This window comes from Balaenoptera borealis, assembly GCF_965194805.1.
Source record: "Balaenoptera borealis genome assembly, chromosome: 12".
Classification (NCBI taxonomy): Eukaryota; Metazoa; Chordata; class Mammalia; order Artiodactyla; family Balaenopteridae; genus Balaenoptera; species Balaenoptera borealis.
In genome coordinates, this window is record NC_138869.1 from 24,361,283 (window position 1) to 24,387,270 (window position 25,988).

The window sequence follows — 25,988 nt, forward strand, 5'->3', positions numbered from 1 at the left end:
CTCTCAGTAAAATGAGATATTGGACCCCATTAGGGGTGTATTCGGTATGTTGCTCTGGGGGGTCAGTGGACGCAGCCAAGAGAAGAGGGGGGGACAAGATGCTGGCCTGCTCTTGCCCCGCAGCCACTGGAACGCTTAGGCATTTTGGTCCCACGTACGATGTCATTGACACTCATCTAACATTCATTCAACACACACCAAAAATACATTTATTGAGCACTGTGCTCTAGGCAATGTTTAAGTGGCTACAAATTTCACTTCTAAAGAGAAGAGGAGCAGGGGTTCCAGAAGGGAGGCGGAGAAAGAACAAGGAAAAATGACAGAGAGCGCCCGCAAGACAGAGCACCACGGCAGCGCTGCCAGCCTTGACGTTCCACGTCTCACACGCACTTAACCTCTTGGGTCTCAATTTCCCCGTCTTTAACACGGGGACAGTTACCCTGCCTCAGGCTTCATGAGATAGTTGTGCTGTATGACGTCAGAGAGAAAAACATAAGATGAAACTGCTCTATCCATTATAAAGGTCCTATGATTGCTCCATGAGCCACACAAAAATCCTTTTTCCTCATGAAGCATCTAATCATTTCTCATAACCCACGCGGGAAGATCCTCAGTGCCTCCCCAGTGGTATTTGCCGAGCTGGAAACGCCCCACACGTGCTGGCTTCCCACTACCACACCCCAGTTGCAAAACATTCGTCCCTTCTCAGTTTAACGTATTTTCTTGCAGCAACTGGTCCACTAACAGGCAGAGATGCATTAGTGGGAGATTTATGCTAATATCTCAGCAGTGAAAATCATGAGCCTCACTATATTCACATTCAGTCTGAGACAAGTAGCCAGGGTATGTCCTTTAACAGGATTTCCAGGAAGGATACTGCATCTTAAGAAACGCTGATTTGCGGGCATTTATATATTCCAGGAAGAGGGCTGTCTTAAGTGTATCAGAGCCTCGAGCAGAGAATTATTTTAATGCCCCTGCCTCCCCTCCACACGTCTCCAGCATAAGAGAGGAGCGGAAAATATCCACTGGCTACAGAAATGCTGGCACTGGAGAAGAGGCTGGAACCGTTTCGAAGAGCCCTCGTAAGACAATAAGACAAGCGGCCTGGAGAATGGGGTGCTATCCATCCCCAGAAACTGCTCCTAGGATGGCCCTGCCAGCATGTGTAACGGCCAACTGGTTCATCTTGCTAACTATAACGCTCAGCATATGGGGCGGGAGTGTTTATAGATATATACATACACCATACATTTTTCACAGCAAGTACATATAGAGACCATCCAACTGTATATTTTGCAGACATACAAACACGCACATATATTGTCCATATGTTCAAACAATTTTTAAGCTATATCATGAACAAATAAAGATCTCTTTACACAAAAAGTTGCAAAAGGTACCACAGTGAACACTTCGGCGCATGTATTTTGAAGATGAAAAAAGTGGACTTGAACTCCAGCCTGACCTTTTCCAGGTATGTGACCTGACCTCTTCTATAAAATGGGAACAATACCGGGATCTTCCCCATAGGATAACTGTAAGCACTACTCGAGAGGACGCATGTAAAACACTGAGCACATCATCCAGTGTAAGGTAAATTCTCAACAAAGGTTGGCAGTATTACTTCTAGATACCAAGCCAGGTTGTGCTCACCAAACTTCTTTCAGAATCAACAGAAGTCAAAACAAATGGCAAGATATTATACAGTGCCCATCTAGGGCCTTCAACAACTTGATGTCTCTTGTCTGTTTCTCACTATATCCCAGGCACGCGTCTGTCATTGTACTTACCCTATGGCAGCTCTCTCCCCTCACCAGCCTATGGCCGTCTTGAAATCAGGAACCGTGTGTTTTTCATCTTTGTTTTCTCAGCCTGTGGATCAGAGACCAGTTCATGGTAGGTGCTCAATAAATACTGATTGAACAAACTATTATTCATAGATGACACATCCTATGCAGAAGATCTGCAACTGGGAAGTGTCAGATTCGGCCCATCAGGGAGATGTACAAATGTAAATTATCGCAGTAAAAGCTGATCTTTTAAACAAAGAAGTCCAGATAAAGCAAAGGAGTGTTAAAAAAAAAAAAAAAGACTATTTTCTTCAGATATTTTCTTTCACTGAGAATATATGAATGTACATATTTTCTCTCATCTTTTCGGATAATGCCAAAGGACAAGTGGATGTTTGATAAAGACCTGCATCATTTTTCTTGCATATACCACCTCCTTAATGCACAGCCTAAAATTTCAGCCTTAGATCTTAAAGCGAAGATCATATAGACTCTTTTTAAAAACCTGTGTGAAGAACTCTTCCAGACATTATATCTTGTATCTTAGTAAATGTGGTGAATTCAAATTCTTATCTAACCTGTGAATCCCGAACGCATGGAGATACTATGTGTATGGTAAATTTAAGTCTTGGAGCGTGGACAGAAATATCTCTGGATGAAATGTGCTCTTGAATGGCAAACAATAAAAAATTAAGTGTAATGACCATGTGGAAAGGTGTTTTGGTGGCCCAGTGGAAAGAGCAACCATGAATGGTCAGGATACCCCACCTTCCCACTAGCTTTCTCTTAGGGAGTCACAGAGCCCAACTTTTTACCATCATCAAAAGGGAGTTTTATTCTAAGAGTTCCTTGTTATAATGCAACAGTCCTGAGAAGCTGACCAAATGAAGTTATTCTAAGCCATTATCACCTCATCAGGAATGTATTATCCCGTGATTCGGCAGAGTTTCTGGAGGAGATTGCAGAGGGAATGGGAAGGATAAATCCAAATCCTTGGATGATATCTATGAAGTCTCAGTACAGATCATCATCATTATTTTTTTCTTCTTTTTAGCACAGATTTCTGGACTGGGCTGAGTTCACACATATCCACTTCCCTAAGATGGACACTATGAATTGTCTACCGAGATCTATTCTTTCTCTCACCAAAAAAACCCCTCTAATTTTAGTCATGTACCTCCTGTCTCTCATATAGCTCGTGTAATTCATGGGACACAGGTGAAGCTTCACGGGTAGAGCCTGATGAGAATAAACGAATCTGACTGGTCCAAGGATGGCCAGGTGACCTAAACTGACCCAATCTGATTGAAAGGAAGGACTTAAATAGTAGGCTAAGGGGAGAGGTGCCCTTTGTCATTTTCATTTGGCATAAATAAGGAACTAAAGTGTCTTGGTTGCTATTGATGGCCAACTGATGGCCATGATTAAATCAATGCCATATCTATATTCATATCATTGGCAGAGAAGAGATGAAAAGAACTAAGCTCCCTAACATTGTTAAACCACTATGACAATTAAAAAGCAAACCTGTTCAACTCTAGACCTTCTGTTAAGTATGATAAATTTCCTTATACTTAAGCCAATTAAATACCCGCTTTTGTGATATAAAAGAAAAACTACTGCATTAACTGTCCATATTGATTTTAAGATGCAGTTCAATTTGAAAACATTAAAATGTATATGGGAGTGTGCGGGGCAGTACTTATTAAAATTTTGGAGACAAGGTATAAGACAAAAATATGTTGGAATTGGCTTGATTCATGATTCTGAAATTAGAATGTCCACTTAGGATTTATGGTCTATAAATAGAAGTGGTTCCAGGCCAGTGGCTACCCCTTCATAGACAGCAGCCTAAAAAATCTTAGACCTTGTTGATATTAATTGAGTAGATAATTGAAAGGACAGAAGATTAACCTTTTCTAGATTTTTCATTTGTAGGCATATGAACACAATAAAACTAGATCCTTTAAGAAAAATAGACTACTGAGAAGAGTTGAAAAGAAAATTCTTTTTAGATATCATGAAGTACCTCTAACTCACATAATTGTTCTTCTTATAATTAATGGCTATTTACCTAAATCTAGAGTTAATAAATATCTTTGGCCACTTCCAGGATCCTCTATCTCCACTATTATATCTTGTTCAGTGCCTCTCCTCTACATGCCTTCATGTTTATTCTATTTTGGCTCAACTCTGAGCCTGAGTTTCAGATACAACCACTTCATAAAGCAACTGACACCCTTCCTTCTCTACTCAGCTACTTAAGCTCTTTAAAACAGACTTAAAAAGAGATCAAAACACGATTACATGTACCATTTAGAGTTTTTCCAAAAGGTGAAACAGTAGTTTCCTAGCATAAACCATTTCTATTCTCACCGTGCTCCAAACCATCTTATTAAACACTTGGGTGTAGGGGTCCTGGGTTTAAGCCTGAGAACAAATACAAACCAATACAATCATCCAAAAAATAGGAAAATCAGTCCAAAAAAGAGCACCTTATTCAGCACCTAGTTAAGGTGTAAGAAATTAAACTGCACAGGATGCCTCTTCAAAAAGACACCCAAATAACTAAAGAGAGGGTATAATTTAGGAATCCCCACGTTGAGTCACTTTGCTGGGCAGTTTGTTTTTGTTTCGTACTTTTTGTCTTTTTTTTTTTTAATCAGCCATTCTGATTGCCAGCCATTCTGCATTCCCCGGATAAAGAAACGTGAAACTTGATAACATGTTATGATACAGCTGGATCACTCCCCTATACATTTCAATGCATAAAATTATTTTTATACTGAAAAGAAAATACCACCTCCAGGAGAAAATTTTATGAGTATTGGGGGGGGGGGGAAACGCTAATTTATATACCTGTTAATATAAATAAACCTTTTATTATCTTCAGAGAACAAAATTAAACAGAGATACAGTTTTTAACCTGGCTAATGTGATTAACAAGATAGTGGAAACAAAGTAGGCAAAATTTTAAGAAGTATCAAGTTTTGTCATCTTGATGGATGGTCACTCCAAGTACTCATTTCAGAGAAAAGTATTTTTTAAAGTTTTTGCAAGAATAATCCTGTGTGAGCATATACAAATGTTAGTATTTATTAAAAGCACATATAACAGTAGTGATGGAGGGAGGAGTGTCAAGGATAATATAACGCCTAAACAGGTGACTTACAAGTTATGACACATACTTGCTTTTTTAGTTAAAGTGGATTTTTCTTTTTACTGCTGTGAAAAATTGGGGCAAATTTTACACCATTTCTCGAAATATTCAAAAGCCATTTTTAAAAATGGATTTTGAAAAACCACAGCAAAGAGTAGGCATTCAATAAATGTTTTTAAGAATAAACTGGGGCTTCCCTGGTGGCACAGTGGTTGAGAATCTGCCTGCCAATGCAGGGGACACGGGTTCGAGCCCTGGTCTGCGAAGATCCCACATGCCGCGGAGCAACTAGGCCCGTGAGCCACAACTACTGAGCCTGCGCGTCTGGAGCCTGTGCTCCGCAACAAGAGAGGTCACGACAGTGAGAGGCCCGCGCACCGCAATGAAGAGTGGCCCCCACTTGCCGCAACTAGAGAAAGCTGTTGCACAGAAACGAAGACCCAACACAGCCATAAATAAATAAACAAATAACCCAAAAGTTTAAAAAAAAAAAAAAAAAAGAATTAAACTGAATTGATCAATGCAGCACTACACAGGCCAGGTAACAAAGAGAACAGAGGCTATTTGAAAGGTAATTCATGCTGAAAAATAAACAGTTGAAGAAACAGTAGCTTGTATTACAATCTATTAAATGCATTAATACGATAGGGTAATAATAATATGTCTATCAGTATAAATTTAGGCCTCTTATATTTATCTGAGAAGAAAAATGCAGTAGGCTGTTGGTGGTTAAGTTTGCAAGCAATAATTCATATGTATTCCTAAACCCTGCAAAGAACTGGATCATCTTATGGGGACGGTTTCAACATCCTAGGTAGGAAAGGACCAATATGAGATTAATTTATAAAGATGCTATGAGACAAACTTAACTAAGGTAGAACATTCGCAGAGAATAAAATTTCTAATAAAGAAAAAATAATTTAGTTGTAAATCTCAGATGTGACCTGAACTGATGTTTATTAAACAAATAACTATTATGGAAAATATAGCTCCCTAACATTGGTCCCATTTTAAATCAAGAACTCAGATTTTGTGCCCAGCTAAAATCCTGAATTTCCCATCCTCACATTTGGCTGTAATGGGCCATGAGAAATCATTCTGTTCAATGAGCTTTTGGGGAAAATATGGTTATCTTTAAAAGGAACAGGTCTTACAGGTACTGCCTTTGCCCTGAGCTCTCCACTGTGTTCAAGCCACTCTTTTTTGAGTTTTCTTACCTGCAGCCAAAAGCCATCCCAAACCCAAACAGGGGTCTGACATCTTAAAAGTAATTTATTATTATGAAATAGGATGTCTCTTCAAATTACATGAAAATAAACCAGCACGTATAAGCAAACTAGTGTAATAAACTTTTCACCCCTTTAAATAACACGAGAAAACTGGCAGTAGCAGTATCTTAATGGCACAGAAATTCCAAGGACTTAAAAATGAAGTTTTGTTTTCTCTTTCTCACGGATGCAGGTGAGACCATAAACTCTTTCTAGTCTGATGCAGAGAACTCCCCTAGCCAAAACAAGACTATCACCTAAAAAAAAAAAAAAAAAAAGACTACTCATGAAGCAAACTAACAACTTGGGGAGGTGGGGGGATCTGTTTGGGTTCCAATAACTAACCAGCCTGTAGGGAATTTAAAAATATTTTACCTGGCCTGTGGTTACTTACTGGATAAAGGCAAAATATGTTTAAAAATGAAACAATTGAACAAAGCTTAATAGAAAGTTTTCTGTAATGGGAAGCGTATGTCTAATGGATTAGATCAGCTGTCTAGATTAAATTATTGTCATTTAGATAGTATCTCCTTGTCAGATGACATTCCAGCGACAAAATAACTAAGTCACTGCTTACTTTTCAAATCACTTATGAGCACAACTAAATCACTTCCAACACAGCCTTAAAATACAGAAACCTGCAAGTTGAAGCTTCTTCAACTTAATTCTGTATCTCTCTTTGTCTAATCTGCCAGGTGTCTTCCTGAATCCTTGGTGGGCATTAGAGGATTTGTTCATTTTGAATATCCATTCATTATTATTTTGATTTTCTGGGATAATGATTATGTACTTTGAAAAAAGTAGAGAAGGTTTCAAGGACAACAGAACAAATTTCTAAACACACCACATGAGGTTACAGTAGAAGAATATAAACATCCCTCATGCTTTTTTTAAAAAAAAATGAAGATCATTCATATTTGAGTAAAAACCTGGGAGTAAAACTCTTCCAAAAGACTGTGCCTTTTAACCTACACCACTGTCCGGTTTTTTGGTGCTTTTTCAAAATTATTTCAGCCAAAAATAATACTCAGATTTTCCATTTTCCATAGTGCACATTTTGAAAATGTATTTTTATTTATAGCATTATACATAAAACCTATAAATGCTCTGAACAGTATGGGTTTGATATGTCTGAAGGTTTTTTTTTTAACTTATATTCACAATATCTTCCAGGAGAAATATATGGCAATGAAGTTAAACTTCAGCTAACCTTCTAGACATAACTCTTAGGTACTCCCAGATTTACTAGTGATCAATCCTGCACACTTGTGAAAAACCTAGGATGGTCTTTGACACTTTGATATACAAATTCCACTTTTAAAATTACGATGTTCATAGAGCTGCCTGCAAGAATAGACTTCTTCATTTCTGAGAAGTAGAGAAGAGAGAAAAGGTAACCAGGGAATTTTTTTTAACATGTGTTTTCTGGACAGCAGGCAAGCAAGCAGTTATTTCTGGAACTCTTTCACTGCATTAAAATATCACAGAGCCAAATTCTGCCCTCAAATGATTTTTCTTAAACTTACTTGAGTCCATATGTTTCTAAAAGCTGAATTTGCTTCATTGCATTTCAAGGTCTAATCTTGCTGTTATTACACAGACAGAATCTCCATGAAATTGAATTTTTGTTTGTGTAAGAACAGTGTATTTGAATATTTCCCGAAGCAAAATGTGGGCAAAGACTGTGAAGAATTAGGGTTAGCAGAAAATAAATTGCAGATCGTCAAAACATCTCTGAACTGGCTAATTTTTCTTACAAGATTTCTCCTTTTGCTTAGAAAATGCCAGGAAGACGTCTGAGAACACAGAAAGGAATATCTAGAGAATTTTTATTTATAGGTATCTCTAAAAAAAATTAACAATGCCCCTTACAATTTTCTTTAAAAATGTTTTTATCTCCATTTAGCTAGTGAATAAAATACAAATTTCTATGTAAAGCATCATCAATGCAAAACAAGAAAAAGGAAAATCTAGACTGCAAGTGATTCTGCTTAAAATTGTTATTTTTCAGAGTATGGCTGCCAATTTAATACCATATGGCCATTAATTGTGCTGTATAAAGTAAAATATTATGTGCTTTTCTGTATAATTAATGAATCTTAAATTCAAGCATTTAAAAGAGGCAAAAAATTATTCCACCAGATTCCATACATTCAAGAACCTGTATATAATATCACAAATCTTCTTTTAAAGTTTCTGAACATTTGTCATTTTCCTATAAAGCTATATTCATCTATCATACCAAAAGTACCTGTTTCATTTTTCAGATAATAAGGGGGAGAAAAAACCTCTCCTACATCTGCACAAAATATGTCTATCCTCATTAGATCCATTTTTTCAATTAAATTCAAGTTTCTCTGTCCAAAAGGCATAAATCTGGGTATTGATTTAACTATAAACTCATGAAACTCCCGGTAGTCTTCTAAAACCATTTTACTTGGATGAGCATATAAGCTTTTAAAATATCAAGTTATTCCAGTATTTAATACACATAACTGCTTCCAGAGGGGCTAAAGGCAGTAAGGCACAGCTGCCCATTCCACTTGAAGAACAACTAGACTGCTAGCCAATGTCTCACTACTTTCTGTTGTTTCTTTTTTTTAAGCATTTGCTTCTATTTTATTCAGCATGAGTTTGATACCTTCTGAACATGAACCATATCACCAGCAGCCAAAATCAATAACCTATCTAATCAAGGCCCTATAAACTAACAACAGACCCTCAGTGCTCTGCTCCTATAAAACGTAGTTCATTCTAAGTCTTTCCTTCCAAACCAGTCTAACGTTAAATTTATTATCCTCTTCTGACAAGGTTAGAGCATTGTCTACCTAGACTTCTAGAAAGACCCTTTTGGGGAGCAAATCAATTACCTCTTGAAAAGAAAAAAGAGAAAGAAAGAAAAGACCTCTCTAAACTCTCCTTGAAATCTTTTTATGTTGCTTCAATTTTCTTTTGAGAGCAAGGAATCTTCGCCATGAAGATTTCATGCAGCAAGCAGCTACTTCTTTTCAAATAAAAATCATGTGTAAATATTTCACAGACATGTCTCTACTGTGAACTGCACAATATGAAAAGGAGATGTTAAAGAAATATTTCCCTAAATCAAACCAAATAAGAATACAAACATTTTCCTAAATCCACGAAGTTTTGAAGTCTAAGCCACAAATTCTCCTTGTATAAATCATATGTTTTTTTTTTGATATCCTGTAAGCTGTGGCTGAATAGCCTTCACTCAATGACTTCATAGTGTATCCGATACTCATGTTTATTTTAAGCTTCTTCAAATGATATTTTCCATCTTAAAAAGTGAGAAGGATTTTTGCCTTGAAAGATTATTCATAGGTAGCAACATAAGCAAAACCAAAAGTTTATCCAAATTTTCTTTTCTCCCCCAGATCTGTGACATTAAACACATGTGTGCAAAAACCCTTTCCGTGATAGCAATTTTCCTTTTATATTTTAGTTATTTAATGAATCTTTCTCCCCAGCTAGATGCTGAGCTCTTTCTGGATGGGGCCCTTGTTGTTATAAAGTTTCTATTACTAGACCAATTTCAGCATAGTTAGTGATAACAAACTTAGTGATAAACACACAGCTATTGAGCTGGATGGAAACTAGCAAACACAAAAAACAGCTGGAAAACTTGAATCAGGTATCAGCAAGGCTATTGTTGTGAGTTCCATATGTAATCCATTGTTTCTTGGTAAAATACAATCAACAACCCCCTTTAGAATAGTGCGAGGAATTAAAATTCACTGTAAATATAATAAACAAGAAATGTGCTAATAAGCTGATGGACAAGCAGAAATGATACTATCTGTGGAGAACACTCTTAAGTAAGCCTAATGTTAGAAAAGAGGGGCCATAAATAAGTATTGATATGGAAACATTAATACTGATGTTGGCTACCAACTCTAACAGCATTCTTATCTGCACTCATTGATCTTACCAGCCTGTGTTCTTTTAGGATCTACTGATGGCCCCATATTTCAAAGAGCTAATCTCTTCTGCTGCTTTTGTTTACTGGCTTTGCGTTCATTCTCAGCTTTACCACCAAGGCATGCTTTCACCGAAAATTCACCATGGTCCAATTTACAAGCATATGGCTCTTCCTGAGGGTATAAGCTCTATGTGCTGTTTTTCTTTAAAAGATACCACTTCTGAGCCATACTCCATAGGTTCTGAGTTGTTCTGCCAATAGGGGTGATGGATGGTCCCACCCCTTTCTCCATTAATTCCCTTGGGACCAAGTACACACTCATTCAAGACAGCAGCTACAGGAAGGAAGGTGATCTGTGGCTGGGAAATATTGAAGTTCACTAGTCTGTATGATGATTGAACCTGTGCCCTTGAACTTTTTAAGCCTGCTAACGAATGCTCTAACCAAGATACCCAAAGATGGAATAGGGAAGCATGAGGAGAATACTCTTTGCCCTCAGTTCAGAATATATGAGTCTTTCATGGAACGTAGCTTTGAGCACAGAAACAAAGCTGTATTTTTCACTACTTAAAACTGCTTCTGTGAAGGTGGTACTGTACCCCAGGAGGGCGGCTCTCGAAGATTCAAAGCCATTGTCTTTTTCACATTCATATGGAGTTCAAAATCAATAGCTTTAGCCATGCTCATTACAAGCCGTGCAAGTGATCCTTTGAATTCAGTGATAAGATGACATTAGCACCACCTGCAATGACCACAGGCTTCTTCCAGTATGAAGTCTATCACTGCAGCCATCTCCAGCATGGCCCATTACCATGAAAGATTTAGCAGCTAGAGTGTCATAATGCAGTCAGTGCTGATGTTCATCTGGTTTTGTGATGCCCATTTGTTCCTCTGATGCTCTTTATGCTGGCAAGAAAGCTGATACATTTCGTTGACCAAATATCCAAGAGATATAGATCTCCTAGTAGGAGAAAATCCAGAGTTTCCTAAGAGGAAGTTGAAGGGAGTACCCTGGCCATATTTTTCTCAGGTCAATCTCTCGGTCACCATGTTCTTATAGGCATCTTACTAGATTTATATTGTTCAAAAGACAGTGTATTGCTCACCATGCCCAAAGACTGTGAAAATATAGACTCAAATGCATTTTGGAAAATCCTGTATTAAGGCATGGTCTTTATTTTCAGGTATAACATGTCACAAGATTATCTATTAGATGATGCTAAAATTCTACTCAAGTGTTATTTAAATGCAAAAATCAACAACTATATATTCCATACCTATTACTCTATAGCAAATAACAAGCCATTTATGTTTCCATCAATATACTTATTCAATATTGTTACCTAACTACAGTTTTATATGCAAGTATATAGTACTGCACTCTCCAATACCGTAGCCAATAGCCGCATGTAACTACAGAGCACTTGAAATGTGGCGGTTCCAACTTGAAATATGCTGTAAGTATAAAATACACACCAGATTTCAAAGACTAAATACAAAAAAAAAGAATTTTTTTTACATGTAAATTTGGTAATATTTTGGATATATTGGGTTAAATAAAATACATTATTAAAAATAATTTTATCTGCACTTTTTTCACATTTTTAATGTAACTACTAGAAAATTTTACACTACATATATAGTTCACATTTGAGGCTCACCCTGTATTTCTGTTGGACAGGGCTTATATAGAAGATAAGGCTAGTTCAGAGATCAACTAAAGCAAGTAATATCCATAAAATACAATAATTTCTAGCTTTACTCATTCCAATATTCTCTTTCCCTGGAGGAAAAGGAAGAGAAAATCTGTTAAGACATTTATTGTACAAACTTTGGACCTCAATGATCTAGAATTTACTAAATTTTTGCTCTAGGTGAATATTCAGTGTTGAAGATTCAAAAAGAAAATTGCCCCTTCTTAAATTGCCACAGCTGATTCTGACAAGTTTGGAATGGAAGGAAACTTCCTTAACATGATAAAGGGCATGTATGAAAAACTTACAATGAATATCATACCTGATTGTGAACGAATGAAGGAAGTGCCCTAAGACTGGGAACAAGGTTCAAATGCCTTCTCATCACTTCTTTTACTAGAAGTTCTAGCCAGTGCAATCAGTCAAGAAAAAGAAATTAAAGGCCTCCAGATTAGAAAGAAGAAGTAAAATGTCTGTATTTGCAGATGATATGCCCTGTATACAGAAAATCAGAAGGAATCCACACACACAAAAAATATTTTTAGAGCTAACAAACAGATATAGCAAGGTCACAAGATATAAGATCAATATACAAAAATTAATTATATTTCCATATACAATGAACAATCCAAAAATAAAATTAAGAATACCTTTCACAATAAATTTTATTCTTTTTGCAGCATGAAAAGAACAAAATGCTTAGGAATAAATTTAACAAAAATAAGTTCCACAGTTGTACACTAAAAATTACAAAATACTGCTGAGAGAAATCGAAGAAAATCTAAATAAATGGAAGGACATTCCATGTTCATGGACTAGGATACTCAACACTGTTAAGATGGTAATTATCCACAAAGTGATCTATAGATTCAATGCAATCACTTTCAAATTATCATCAGATTTCCAAACTTGACAAGCTGATACTAAAATCTATATGGAAATGGGAAAGATCTAGAATAGCCAAAGCAATTTTGAAATAGAAAAACAAAGTTGGAGGGCTTTCACTTCACAATTTGGAAGTTTACTATAACTTGATAACTAGAGTTATCAAGACAGTGTGGAATTGGCATAAGGATGGACATATAGATCAAAGTAACACAGTTGAATCCAGAAATGAGTCTTTATATTTATGGATAACGGATACTCATCAAACATACCAAGGAAGTGCACTGGAGAAATAATAGCCTTTTTAACAAATGGTGTTAGTACAATAAACTACCCACCTACCAAAAAAAGGGGGGGGGGGGAGAACGCAGACCTTTTATTTCATGACATATACAAAAATTAACTTGAAATGTCCAAATGTATCAGAAACTTTAAGAGCTAAAACAATACAATTTTTAGAAGAAAAGAGAATATCTTCAAGACCTTGAATTAGGCAAAAATTCTTAGATACGACATCAGAAGCATGATCTGTAAAAGAAAAAAAGTGATACACTGGACTTCACCAAAATTCAAAATGTTTGCATTTCAGGAGATTTCATTAAGAAAATGAAAAGACAAGCAACAGACTGGGATAAAATATTTGCAAAATACGTATCTGACCAAGGACTTATATCCGGAACATATTTATACAAAGAACTCTTGAACTCAAAAATAAGACAAACAATTCTATCAAAAGTGGGCAAAAGATTTAAATAGACATTTCACCAAAGAAGATATACAGATGGCTAATAAGCACATGAAAAAATGCTCAACATTATTAGTCATTAGAAAAACACAAATAGAAACCATAATGAGATACAATTCTAGGTACTCACTAGAATGGCCATAATAAAAATAGACAATAATAAACACTGGCAAAAGTGTGGAGAAGCTGGAACCCTCATGCACTGCTGACATAAATGTAAAATGGTACAGTCACTTAGGAAAACAGTTTAGAACTTCCTCAATATGGCAACATAGAGTTACCCGATAACCCAGCAATTCCACTCCTAAGTATATACCCAAGAGAAATGAGAGCAACATATATCCACACAAAAGCTTATACATGGGGTGGGTGAAGATTCTACATACAAGTTTTTTGAGGTTATCCTCATCGATCCCTTCCATAAAGCTATCAGAAGAAACCCTGACACCCAGTGGATCACCAAACCAGTCCACAAGCACAGGGAGATGCGGGGGCTGACGTCTGCAAGCAGGAAGAGCCGCGGCCTCGGCAAGGGCCACAAGTTCCACCACACAATCGGTGGTTCTCGCCGCGCAGCCTGGAGAAGGCGCAATACTCTCCAGCTCCACCGCTACCACTAATATAAGTAATGTTTGTAAAATTCTTACCTAATAAACAGTTTAGGACATCCAAAAAAAAAAAAAGCTTATACATGAAAGTTCTCAGCAGCATTATTCCTAATAGGCAAAACTTGGAAATAACCTAAATGTTCATCAACTGGTGAATAAATAAGCAAAATGTGGTTTATCCTTACGATGGAAAACGATTCAGCAATAGAAAGGAATGAACCATGGAAACAAGTCACAACACTGACAAACCTCAAAAATATTATGCGCAATCAAAGAAATGTGCTACAAAAGGCCACATATTATAGGACATGATTAAATTATATGATTCCATTTATGTGAAATGCCCAGAAAAGACAAAACTATAAAAACAGAAAGTAGATTAGTGGTCCCTAGGGATGGGAGGGGGCGCAGAGATGAGGAATTAACAGTAAATGCACATGAGGGACCATACGGGGATACTAAAAAATGTTCTAAACCTGGTTTAGGACAGTCATGGTTGCACAGTTTTACTAAAAATTTTTGGAATAGTACCCTGGAAAAAGGTGAACTATCTGATATGCTTCAAATCTGACTCTACCACTTACCAGCTGTGTGACTTGAGTGAGCGATTTCACCTCTCTGAGACTGAACACTTTTCGTCTATAAAACAGAATTAATAATGGTGTCTCCCTGTGAGATCATGGTGACCATTAGAGGCAAGGCATGCAAAGCACTGAGCAAAGTTGGGTACAGAGTAAGTGCTCACCAACTGGTAGCTAGAATTATTAGCTACCTCTCCAAATTACTTCCAGGCTCTTCCAAAATGAGCTTGGCTTCAAGCTCCTTTGGTTAAGGAACTGTCCTTATGCATTCCTAATTTGGCATATTGCACTATTATCATTTTCTTCACCAAAGGTCACTACCCGCCCTGCCCCCCAAAAGTACTTATTCTTCTAGCTCCACTAATCCCTGTAGAGCATTCCATTCCACTAGGGATGCTTCTCTCTTAAACTCCTCTCTCTTTATATATATATATATGTATCTCCTCTGTCTATATTACTACGTACATATCACTCATGTGATTCAGAAGCACACAATCACATGATTGCCACCTACCTTTTCTTGAGTGTATAATCTCACTCCTGTGCTACCATACTGCCCCGTTGCCTGAGGCCATGGAGATGATCAAATCATGGGACTCTTGCCTGGCAAGCTGAGATGTAATGTCAATCCTTCTTTACCACCATTCCAGATAGCCAGAGTGGAATGTTGTCTGATATTATTTACTATCCTTGCATCTCAATTAAATCTTTACGAGAATACATTTGCACCAAGAAATGCTCAATGATTGCAGAATAAATAAATACGTTTAACAAAAGATAAAAGTCCTACAAAATACATTCTAAAAATTTAACTAGGTTATTGTTCTATCTTCTTTGGCTGCTAGACAGAGACCCAAGCCTATTTCTTCCTACCCTGCTTTCTAAAATGTTCAACACCCAAGAAATGAACTCAGTAGGAACAGGCAAGCACAGGAGTTTAGGTGTGTCAAATACCTAACTTATAAAGAAATGCCAAGCACTCTGTTCTCAAACTCCCTCAATATACTGCAAATATTCAGCAGCACTTTTATGAATGAAGCAATGCATGACTGTCATCACAATTAGTCTTCCTTATTAACAACTTAGCAACTCTTGATTTCCAAAAATAGAAACATACATTGTAGAAAATTTTCCCCTTATTTTACCTCCTATAGTTCTTTGAAACAAAAAAACTCAGACATTTTCCAGGAATTTAGACATCAAAATTTCAACCAAAAGACCTGTCTTTATCAAAGGAAATAACAGCTCTTGCTAAGATTTTTATTCTTCAGACGATTTCTAAATTGCCCCCTTCCTTTTTTAAAAATACATTAGAACAGATAACAACCTACATCATTCCATTTTTTGTCACTTTTGATGGGATCTTCTCTTTTCTGCTTCATTTGTTAGTCTTGTCTCTATCAAAATATCACTTATTGAAATTTTTGGTAAAACTTCCTGGTTGCATTAGTTGGTTGGGAGCAGCATTTTCCTGGCCTTGCATCAACACTGACCATGTGTGTGACCTGAGGTGAGAGCCTCTCAAAAATACATGGAGATCAAAATACCTAACCCACCTACCTCAAAGGCATGTGGAGCGAATAAGTGAGACCACAAGTATGAAAACACTTCAGTGATTTGGGATAAAATTCAAAATCATCATTAAGCTCCTTACATTTCTTCCTTGGCTCTGAATGGGTGGACCCACCAAAGACAAATCCCCAGCTGTCCCCTGAAATTCAAAGGAACTGCTGAGTTAGTAGATTTCATCTTTTCTTTTATTCATTCAGTAGGGGGAAAAAAAACATTCTATAAAAAACAAAAAGTAGGGGAACAGCATTCATAAACTTGGATCTTTCTGTTTGGAAGGAGGCATAGATTTGGGGCAAAATGTTTATTTTGAGTCTTGGATCCAATACTTAAAGCTTTGAGCAAATCACTGGAACTTTGGTCAGTGTCCTCATCTGCAAAATGGGAGTGAGTATCAAAGGTCATAAAACACTTGAGTGCTACTCAGATGTAAATGCTTAGTAAATATTTAGTAACTCTGTTGCAAAAAGATGCATGTTCAATATTTAAGGAGCTCTAACACCTATCAGCTTTACTGTTTGTTCCATTGTGTAGTTCTCAATAAGCTTTTCCCTGCGCTCTATCCTGAGCAAGAAGTGAATTTTCAAAACAGATTAGTTTTGCAGGAACAGAGAGATCTACAAATACACCAAAATTGAAATGCGATTTCTTTCTTTTTTTTTTTTTTTTTTTTTTTTTTTACTTTTTATTGGAGTATAGTTGATTTACAATGTTGTGTTAGTTTCAGGTGTATAGCAAAGTGAATCAGTTATACATATATCAATACATATATCCACTCTTTTTTTTTTTAGATTCTTTTCCCATATAGGCCATTACAGAGTACTGAGTTGAGCTCCCCATGCTACACAGCAGGTTCTTATGAGTTATCTATTTTATATATAGTAGTGCATATATGTCAGTCCCAATCTCCCAATTTATCCCTCCCCCCAACCCCGAAATGCGATTTCTTGAATAACTTGCCTGTTGTTATAACAGAGTATGGGATAAAGGGGTAAAAAGAAAGCTTCATTACTGCCCAGACCAATTTGACTCTTGCAAAGCTAATTAAACATGTCTTGAGTATATAAAATATATCATCCCCAGATAACAGCATACTGTTAAGTTCTTCATCTTATTAAGAGCTTGCATTAATGCTTCTTCAACATAAATTTTATACCAAGACAGGTACTATTTGAGAAGCCTCACAATAGGAATGACCTAAATTAGGGTGACAGAGGCAAAAGATGGATCACCAGGGACTGTCTCAACAAGAAGAGGAATGAGGGTTCCGTCTTCCATTACCGTCCGATTCTAATGTGCTAACATTATCTTCTGAAAAAAGCTTCCTTCCTCAAGCCGTTGGCCCCTCTGGAGCTCCGCATCAAGGTAAGGGATTTCACAACCCAGAGGACTAGACCCCAAACCCCAGAGTCATAACGTCAATGATGAAAGGCCCTTAGAGGTCCTTGAAACTTTATACTTTGCAAATGAGGAAAAAGAGGCCCTGATAGATGACATGTCTGAGATTATACATACCGATACCTAGTAAAGCATTTTTTGAGAGAAAAGAAAGCTAATACAAGACAGTCACCTGAACGTGTTTGAGCACTAAAATTATATAAAAATAAAGTTTAAAAAATTAATCAATGAATTTCATCAACTGATCTGATGGGTCCATGCCACCTACTTTCTATTACCTCCTTGACTATTCTAAAGCACCATTCTGGCTCAGGTGTGAGCCCTACCCTTTGGATATAGTCTCTTCAATGCATTGTTCCTTCCAGCCTATATTTAAATACTCCTTTTTCAGTGTGAATTTTCCCCCTTTGGGGTGCTTCCTCTCCAAGAACCTAAACTGGAGCCAAAGTTAAGAACAGCAGCACGACTTACCATCAGGTGCTAAAAGATAACCGGCAACCAAGAACTTTACCAGATGAAGGTTCTTAAAACAAGCCCTGCTCACATTACTCCCCTGTGAAGTACTCCTTCGCTGCTAGCTAAATCAAGGTCCAACTTCTTCATGGACACTGACGTTCAAGGCCACCTACTCAGATACCATGGCTCATTCTCTATTATTTCCCTATGCTCTAGTTCAGGTATTCTCAACTTGACTAGATACGGAAATCATTTGAGAAGCTTTAAAACACTGTGAGTGACCAGACCCTCCCTCAGACCAATTCAACGATAGTCTCTTGTTGGTGGTGGTGGGAGGGGTGCATGAGAGGAAACATAATACAGTGACTGAGAGCACAGCCTCTGACAAGCTGAGCTAAAAACTAGACAACACTACTTACTTGTTGTATGATCACAGGCAAGTTACCCGGCCTTCCTGTGCCTCAGTTTACTCTCTACTAAATGAGGAAAATAGTAGACCACTTCTGTAGGGATACTGTAAGAATTAAGTAAGCAAACATATGCAGAGCACATAGAATTATGCCTAGCACAAAGAAAGCCCTAAGTAGTGATGCTATTTTTTATTATACTTGAACATGTAGGACAGTGATAGGAATTACTGAATGTTTCTGATTTAAATTTAATTGAATGTTGCCATAAATAGCCCCTAAAACTGTGCTGGAAAAAAATCAGTTTCAAAGAGTGCTTTGCTATCACAAAAGCTTCACCATTTAATACTGAGAACAAACATCCTGAAAAAAATCGCAGGATGGATAAACCCTCAAGATGTTATGCTGAATGAAATAAGACAGACACTAAAGTAAAAATACTACATGATTCCACTTACACCTAGAGCAGTTAAATTCATAAAGACAGAAAGGAGAAATTTGGGACTGGGGGGAAGGTTATAATGGGGGGTTGTGGTTTATGGATACAGAGTTTCAGTTGGGGAGGATGAAAAAACTTTTAAGATTGATGATGGTGGTTGCACAACAATACAAAGTACTTAATGCTACCGAACTTAAAATTGTCAAAATGGTAAATTTTATGTTATGGTATTTTACTACAATAAAAAATGTCAAAAGAGTAAAAAAAAAAAAAAAAAAGTCACAGGAATATAGAATGGACATTGTTTTCCCTGATTATAATATTACCTTCAATCTATTAAAAACCCTTTTATATTCTTTCTTCTCTTTCATGTTCCCCAGATGAACGCTATATTTCAATAACTTTTTTTAAATGTATGACTTCACTTTTAATAGGTACAATGAGAAATTGACCCAACCACAGAAATCTTCCTCAGTGACCTCCGTGCAGTGAATTGGAGTCATAGCGAATGCCCTGTGACCTGCACGGCTTCCCCAAACAGAAAATCCTGCGTATTAACAGGTAAATTTTCACTGACATGGTAAAGTTCCTGTAGAGTTGACATTTGATCGATGCTGTGACAGCTTTTTGGTTGCTGTCAGTGCAACCATATTGAAACTGCTCTTGACTTTGTGAAGTCATTTTTAAAAAGTTGGGGGGGTGAGGATTAAAAAATACTTCGTGGGCTTCCCTGGTGGCGCAGTGGTTGAGAATCTGCCTGCCAATGCAGGGGACACGGGTACGAGCCCTGGTCTGGGAGGATCCCACATGCCGCGGAGCAACTGGGCCCGTGAGCCACAACTACTGAGCCTGCGCGTCTGGAGTCTGTGCTCCGCATCAAGAGAGGCCGCGATGGTGAGAGGCCCGCGCACCGCGATGAAGAGTGGCCCCCACTTGCCGCAGCTAGAGAAAGCCCTCGCACAGAAACGAAGACCCAACAGAGCCATAAATAAATAAATAAATAAAAAATACTTCGTTGACATCCGAAGGGCACTTAAATACTGACGGAATAATGGCCCTCACTTAGGGATCATTTCCTTGAAAGAAATAATATATGTGTGTATATGTATACATATGTACATACATATATATGTATATAGACATACACACACACACCCCTTAGGGACAAATGCAATTCTAGGGAATGTGCAACTCCTTCAGATTCATTAAAGGGCCAATGGGGCGGCGACACTGCATACATTTATGCTCTGTGTGAGACACTTCTACTGAAATTCAATTGTGACTGTGAATGCTTCAGACCAGATACAATTTCAACATTTCCTGCTACTGGAGTGGGAAGACCAAATAGCTATTTCAAATTCACATTTCCCGTTTCCAATTGATCGTGGCACTCCCCTTGGAACATCCCTATGCTACAACAGCTCTAACTTTCCATTTCATTTTCACTGGAAAAATCTAAACATGAAGCAATACCTTCTACTCTACCAGTCACTGAGGTTCCCCTAAGGGTATTTTTGTGTTGAAGTAAGCCACTGAGTAACAGACGGATAGTTTTTTGTCTTCAGAAGCTCATTGACTAAGAAAATAATACACATAAAGGCAGCCTATTCCAACAATATCCCGAGGGGAAAACAGTCCATTGCCACCCACTTTTAGTGATGGGGATAGAGAGAGTTAGACAGTAAAACACCTTGGGGGTCTACAGAAGATAACATGCCAATACTCTATGTTTTGAGGAAAAAAGTAAAAAAAAAAAAAAATTGATGAAAACTGTGCCTCTTTAGGAAATATAGGAGAAGGTATTCACTGTCAGTTCTGATTAGAAGAGAGTGGGAAAAAAGATCCATCAGTAATAGATATTTCACTGAATTTGTACATTGCTTTACTAAATGAAAATCCAAAAACCAAAGGGGCATCAAACGACACTTTGTTATTCAGAGAACATAAGCTATCCACACTTCCAAGGACTGCCAGTGCTCAAAACCATACACTTGAAATGGTGACTTTAAATCCTCCCTCAAATTGTTTGAAGACATTTTTTTCTTAATGGTATTGCCAACCAAGTGTTCAATTTCAATACAGAAATATAAAAGAGGAAGGAGAAACATATTTCTGCATCAGGTGCCATAACCATATCTTATTTTATAAATATTTGCACTTTTACTTGCTTAAAAGCAGTATAATTAGGAAAAAGGCTCAAGCAGCATGGAATTATGTTTCTATTTACAATTTTATAAACACAGCTATACTTGCCTTTCAGTGCTGTGATCTGCAGCTGTAAAACATCCTTAACACTATTTGTTAATAATCTGATTTGACTTAGAAATGCTTCCTTCCTTCTCTATATCTGTTTCTTTTTTTTTTTTTAACATCTTTATTGGAGTATAACTGCTTTACAATGGTGTGTTAGTTTCTGCTTTATAACAAAGTGAATCAGTTATACATATACGTATGTTCCCATATCTCTTCCCTCTTGCATCTCCCTCCCTCCCACCCTCCCTATCGCACCCCTCTAGGTGGTCACATAGCACCGAGCTAATCTCCCTGTGCTATGCGGCTGCTTCCCACTAGCTATTTATTTTACATTTGGTAGTGTATATATGTCCATGCCACTCTCTCACTTTGTCACATCTTACCCTTCCCCCTCCCCATATCCTCAAGTCCATTCTCTAGTAGGTCTGTGGATGGAGTTAAGAGTCTGTCATACAGAGTGAAGTAAGTCAGAAAGAGAAAAACAAATACAGTATGCTAACACATATATATGGAATCTAAGGGAAAACAAAAAAAAAGGTCATGAAGAACCTAGTGGCAAGACGGGAATAAAGACACAGATCTATATCTGTTTCTTGAAAAAAAAAATTATTTGTATCTATTTTAGAGAAACCGAAAAATAGTTCACTCGTGTCCTCCAAGACAAAGTTTCTGGGCTTTGAGTTTAAAATGATAATAATATCAGGAAGTATATAAACCAATGAGTATGTGAAGAAAAAAAAAGAAACCATTTACTTGATTATATGATGGGAGTATAAGCAATTTTATCTTAGATTTCTCTTATTTCAATATCATATTTTAAAGTAAAGTAATGCTTTAAAAAGAACAATCACAATATCCTGAATTGACTTGGTGTTTGATCACTGACCAAGTGTTTTAATATTTTTTTATTTTCCAAAGACACCATCAAGACAGGCAGAGTAAAGACTATTGGTCCCATTTTATGGATGAGGACAAGGAAGTTCTTAGAAACCGACACAAAGGAAGGAGTTAACGCATCCATAGAACATCTCAACTCACAGGACAAATACCCATAAACGGCTTCAGTGGGAATCCTGATTGGACCATAACTCAGATGAATAGGGTTCTTCACCCTGACAGCAGCAATCATCTCCAGCGTCCAGCTCCTTTCCATACTCCCAGAACCAGCCTCATGGGACAGCACTCAGAGGTACCAGCGCCCCAAACAGTCCCACCCTTCCTCAGGCCCCTTCAGCCCCAACACGTCCCTCCTCCAAGCTTCTGAATTTGAGAATCTCAGCTTCCCTTTGTTCCTCCAGCCTCAGGGGTGACAGCTGCTTCCTGTACTTAGTTCTGCATCACCGAAATCTTCCCATGTTGCTCCAGGAGTCCTCTCATACCTGCTTAACCAGTTTCTTTTCTGAAAGTCTCTCTGTTGCAATACAGAAAGTGGTTCTGTTTTCCTGACTGGACCCTGACTAATACAGACATGTTAACCACAAATAAGAAGTACTGATTTGTACATTTCTGTCAATCCAATAACACAGAAGGTCTTATTTTCAAGTCTAGCTTGACTCCAGAAAGTGAGTGTTCATTCACACCATTTTGTGATTTTGGGTTCTTGGAGATTTGCTATGTGTAGCCTTCAGGGGGACAGCAGATGCACACCTGGTTTCCTTCGATTAAAGTTCCAGGGCTAAATGGGCAGAGAGCTTCTCCTCTCGTGGACATTTTAGTAAAGGAGGCCTCCCCATCACTGAAACGAAAACACCAACACTATATGTAGCTTACTTTCACTCACATCCTTTATAATTACCTCCAATATCACACGTGTGATTGCACCCAGGGGTACAAAGCAAATAGTAATATTTTGCTAGGACAGTAAAAGGAATCCTGCTAATCTATTATACTTTTAAGCATAAGGCATTTGGGGTCAAGTTCAGAAACAAAGCCAAATATGGTTCAACTTTACTAAGTTTCAGCTTAGTTCGTATTTTGTAGTGTTTTAACTAACATCCTATCTCTAAGGATTTCAAGAGGTACGTGACACTTGGACAAGAACTAGTTCTAGCAAAAATAATATTCTGATGAGTTAAATGTAAATGAATCAGAAACATACGAACTATACTTCCCTTGAAACACACAGGGACTTAAAAGTTAATGGGAAAAGTGCCGGCAACCCACATTTAGAGTTTTTATTGAAATCAGGATGTTTGAATAAACATTAGACATTCAAATAACTCAAACTGAAATGGGGTTCACCAATCCTTAATTATAACAGTGCTTTAAATGATGAGGAAACATGTCACATTCACATTTCAAACTTAAAGCTTTACTTGGCAGACATGCTTCTGGTTCAACAAACCTCTTGCAGTCATGTTACGGCAACCACTTGAGATATTAAGACAGACAGTGAAGTTTTAAACTCAGTTTGGCAAGCACCATGAGAAAATAACCAGCAAGTGAAAATTTTTTTTAAAAAGAGCATCTGGAGTGTAATAACGAGGTTTTGAAAGGAAGTTCAAGCTGGACACGTAATTTAGAAAGAATATGCCTTCTTAAATGGGCTAATAATGAGCTAATCCCATAAGAAACTAGAGAGTGGTACGTGTTTTGGTTCCTCCTTTCTGTTCTGGGGATTTTAATTGGAAGCTGCAAATCAAATTGGCTTCTAAGGAGGAAACGGACAGACGTGTGATGGAATTTTAATTTCTCTGATGCCTAATGCTTGAATTAAGCTAGTAGTTGGCTGAGTGGACTTTCTGTGACCCGATGGTCAGCTTGTGACCGTATAATATGAATTCCCAATGGATTGAATATCACCCCTGGGGTTCTTCAGGGTCCTGCTTGAAATTAGTTAGAAGCAAAACTAACTATATCATAGATGCCAAACCTTAGTATGCATCAGACAGACATTAGCTTGTATCAGAATCACCTGGAAGGCCTGCTAAAACACAGAATATTGGACCCTACCCTAACAGTTTCTGATTCAGTAGATCTAGGTGGAGTCCTAGAATTTACATTTTTAACAAGCTCCCAGGTAAAGCTGAGGCTGTTGGTCTGGGCCATGCTCAGAAAGCCTCCAATTCATACATGACGGCTTAGGACTGTACTAAGCCACTACTCACTGTGGCAGTGAGTTTACAAGTGCTCATTCAAGCACTTTCCATTACATCCTAGAAAAGGGTTTCAGGCCTCTCCCTCTACTTTATCCCTTACAGAAACCAGAGCTGCTTAAAGGAATTTGCTGGGATATAAATAGAGGAACCATTTTACAACAAAATCATAAATGTTTTCAAATGAGACAGGCGCACCTACAAAAAAAGATTTTAAAAATAAACTTAGAGTAATTCTTTCCATCCCACTTGACCTTCTATTGGAGGCAAATTTTTCAGACATTCACATTCGTCTGATAGTTCAGGGTCCCAATTGATTACTCTCTGAAATTATTGTGACTGCACCTGTTCTTTGTGAGACACAAACTGATGCACAGTTTAGCCAATCCGCATTGTTCCTCACCTTGCCAACAATAGATGATTTGTCATCCTCTGGCTCCTGGTTATGTCTCAGAATTGCCAATGAATTGACCTCAGAAATCTAATGGAACACCTCACTTTCTGCAGAAATCACTTCTATAAGCTCTTGGGCAAGAGTTTCCATCCTTTGCTTGGATGTCTCCAAGAACAAGAAACCAATCACCATTCATGGCAAAACACCCTTTCCTTTTTAGGATGAAAGAGCATGATGGAGACCCAATACCAGACTTCTGCCTCAATGTGAAACACATAACTTTTACTCCCACCAAAGGCCTCTTTCTCATCCCTTGCATCAAATGGGTCTCGAGGGCCTTTTCTTGGTCTAACTGCTTTAATAGCCACTACCTTTGCACACATCTCCAATGTTGTCCCCATCTCCATGCTGAGTTGCTTAATTAATCTGCAGGAAAACTGACATTTTTGGTGTACACTTCTATGAACTTTAACACAAGTAGAGATTTACGTAACTACCACCACAATCAAGATACAGAACAGAATCAAAACCACAAAGAACTCCCTCGTGTTATTGCTTTGTAATCACATCCCTTCCTTACCCCTAACTTCTAATCTCTTCTCCATCACTATAGCTTTGTCTGGTCAAGAATATTATAAATGAAATCATAGAGTATGTGAACTCTTGAGACTGACTTCTTTCACTTGGCATAATGCTATTGAGATTCACGCAAACTGTCATGTGTATCAATAGTTTGTACTTTTCGTGACTGAGGAGTATTCCAGTGTATGGATTTAACACAGTTTGCTTATCCATCAACTGCAGAAGAACATTTAGATTTTTCCAGTTTGGGGTGATCATGAATAGATCTGCTATAAAAGCTCACGTATAGTTTTTTGTGTGGACTTTTTCCCTTTTATGGATTATCTTTTGGTGTCATGTCTAAGAACTCTTTGCCTAACCCCAGTTCAGAAAGTTTTCTGCTAAAAGCTTTATAATTTTACATTTAAATCTATGATCCATTTTGAGTTAACATTTGTATAAGACGTGAGGTTCAGGTCAAGGTTTACGTTTTTGCGTATGAATGTTTCATTCTTCCAATACCCTTTGTTAAAAAGACTATCCTTTCTCCAAAGAATTGCTTTTACACCTTTTAAAAAAAATCAACTGGCATACTTGCAGGGATTTATTTCTGGCTCTATCTTATTTATCTATATGTGATCCATTAGCCAATAACACACATGATTACTGCAACTATACAGACAGTTCTAATTGGGTAGAGTGATTCTTCCAGCTTTATTCTTTTTTCAAAATTGTTTCAAGA

The 25,988-nt window shown here is 37.5% G+C and overlaps 1 long non-coding RNA gene across 1 annotated transcript in view; it reads right to left on the bottom strand.

The window, feature by feature from the left end:
- The window catches only part of LOC309607563, a 736,883-nt gene that overhangs the window by 584,871 nt on the left and 126,024 nt on the right, over nt 1-25,988 (bottom strand). Inside the window, exon 4 of the long non-coding RNA XR_014232447.1 lies at nt 1,794-1,875. This is a non-coding gene — a long non-coding RNA (uncharacterized lncRNA). The remainder of the gene's footprint in view (nt 1-1,793; nt 1,876-25,988) is intronic.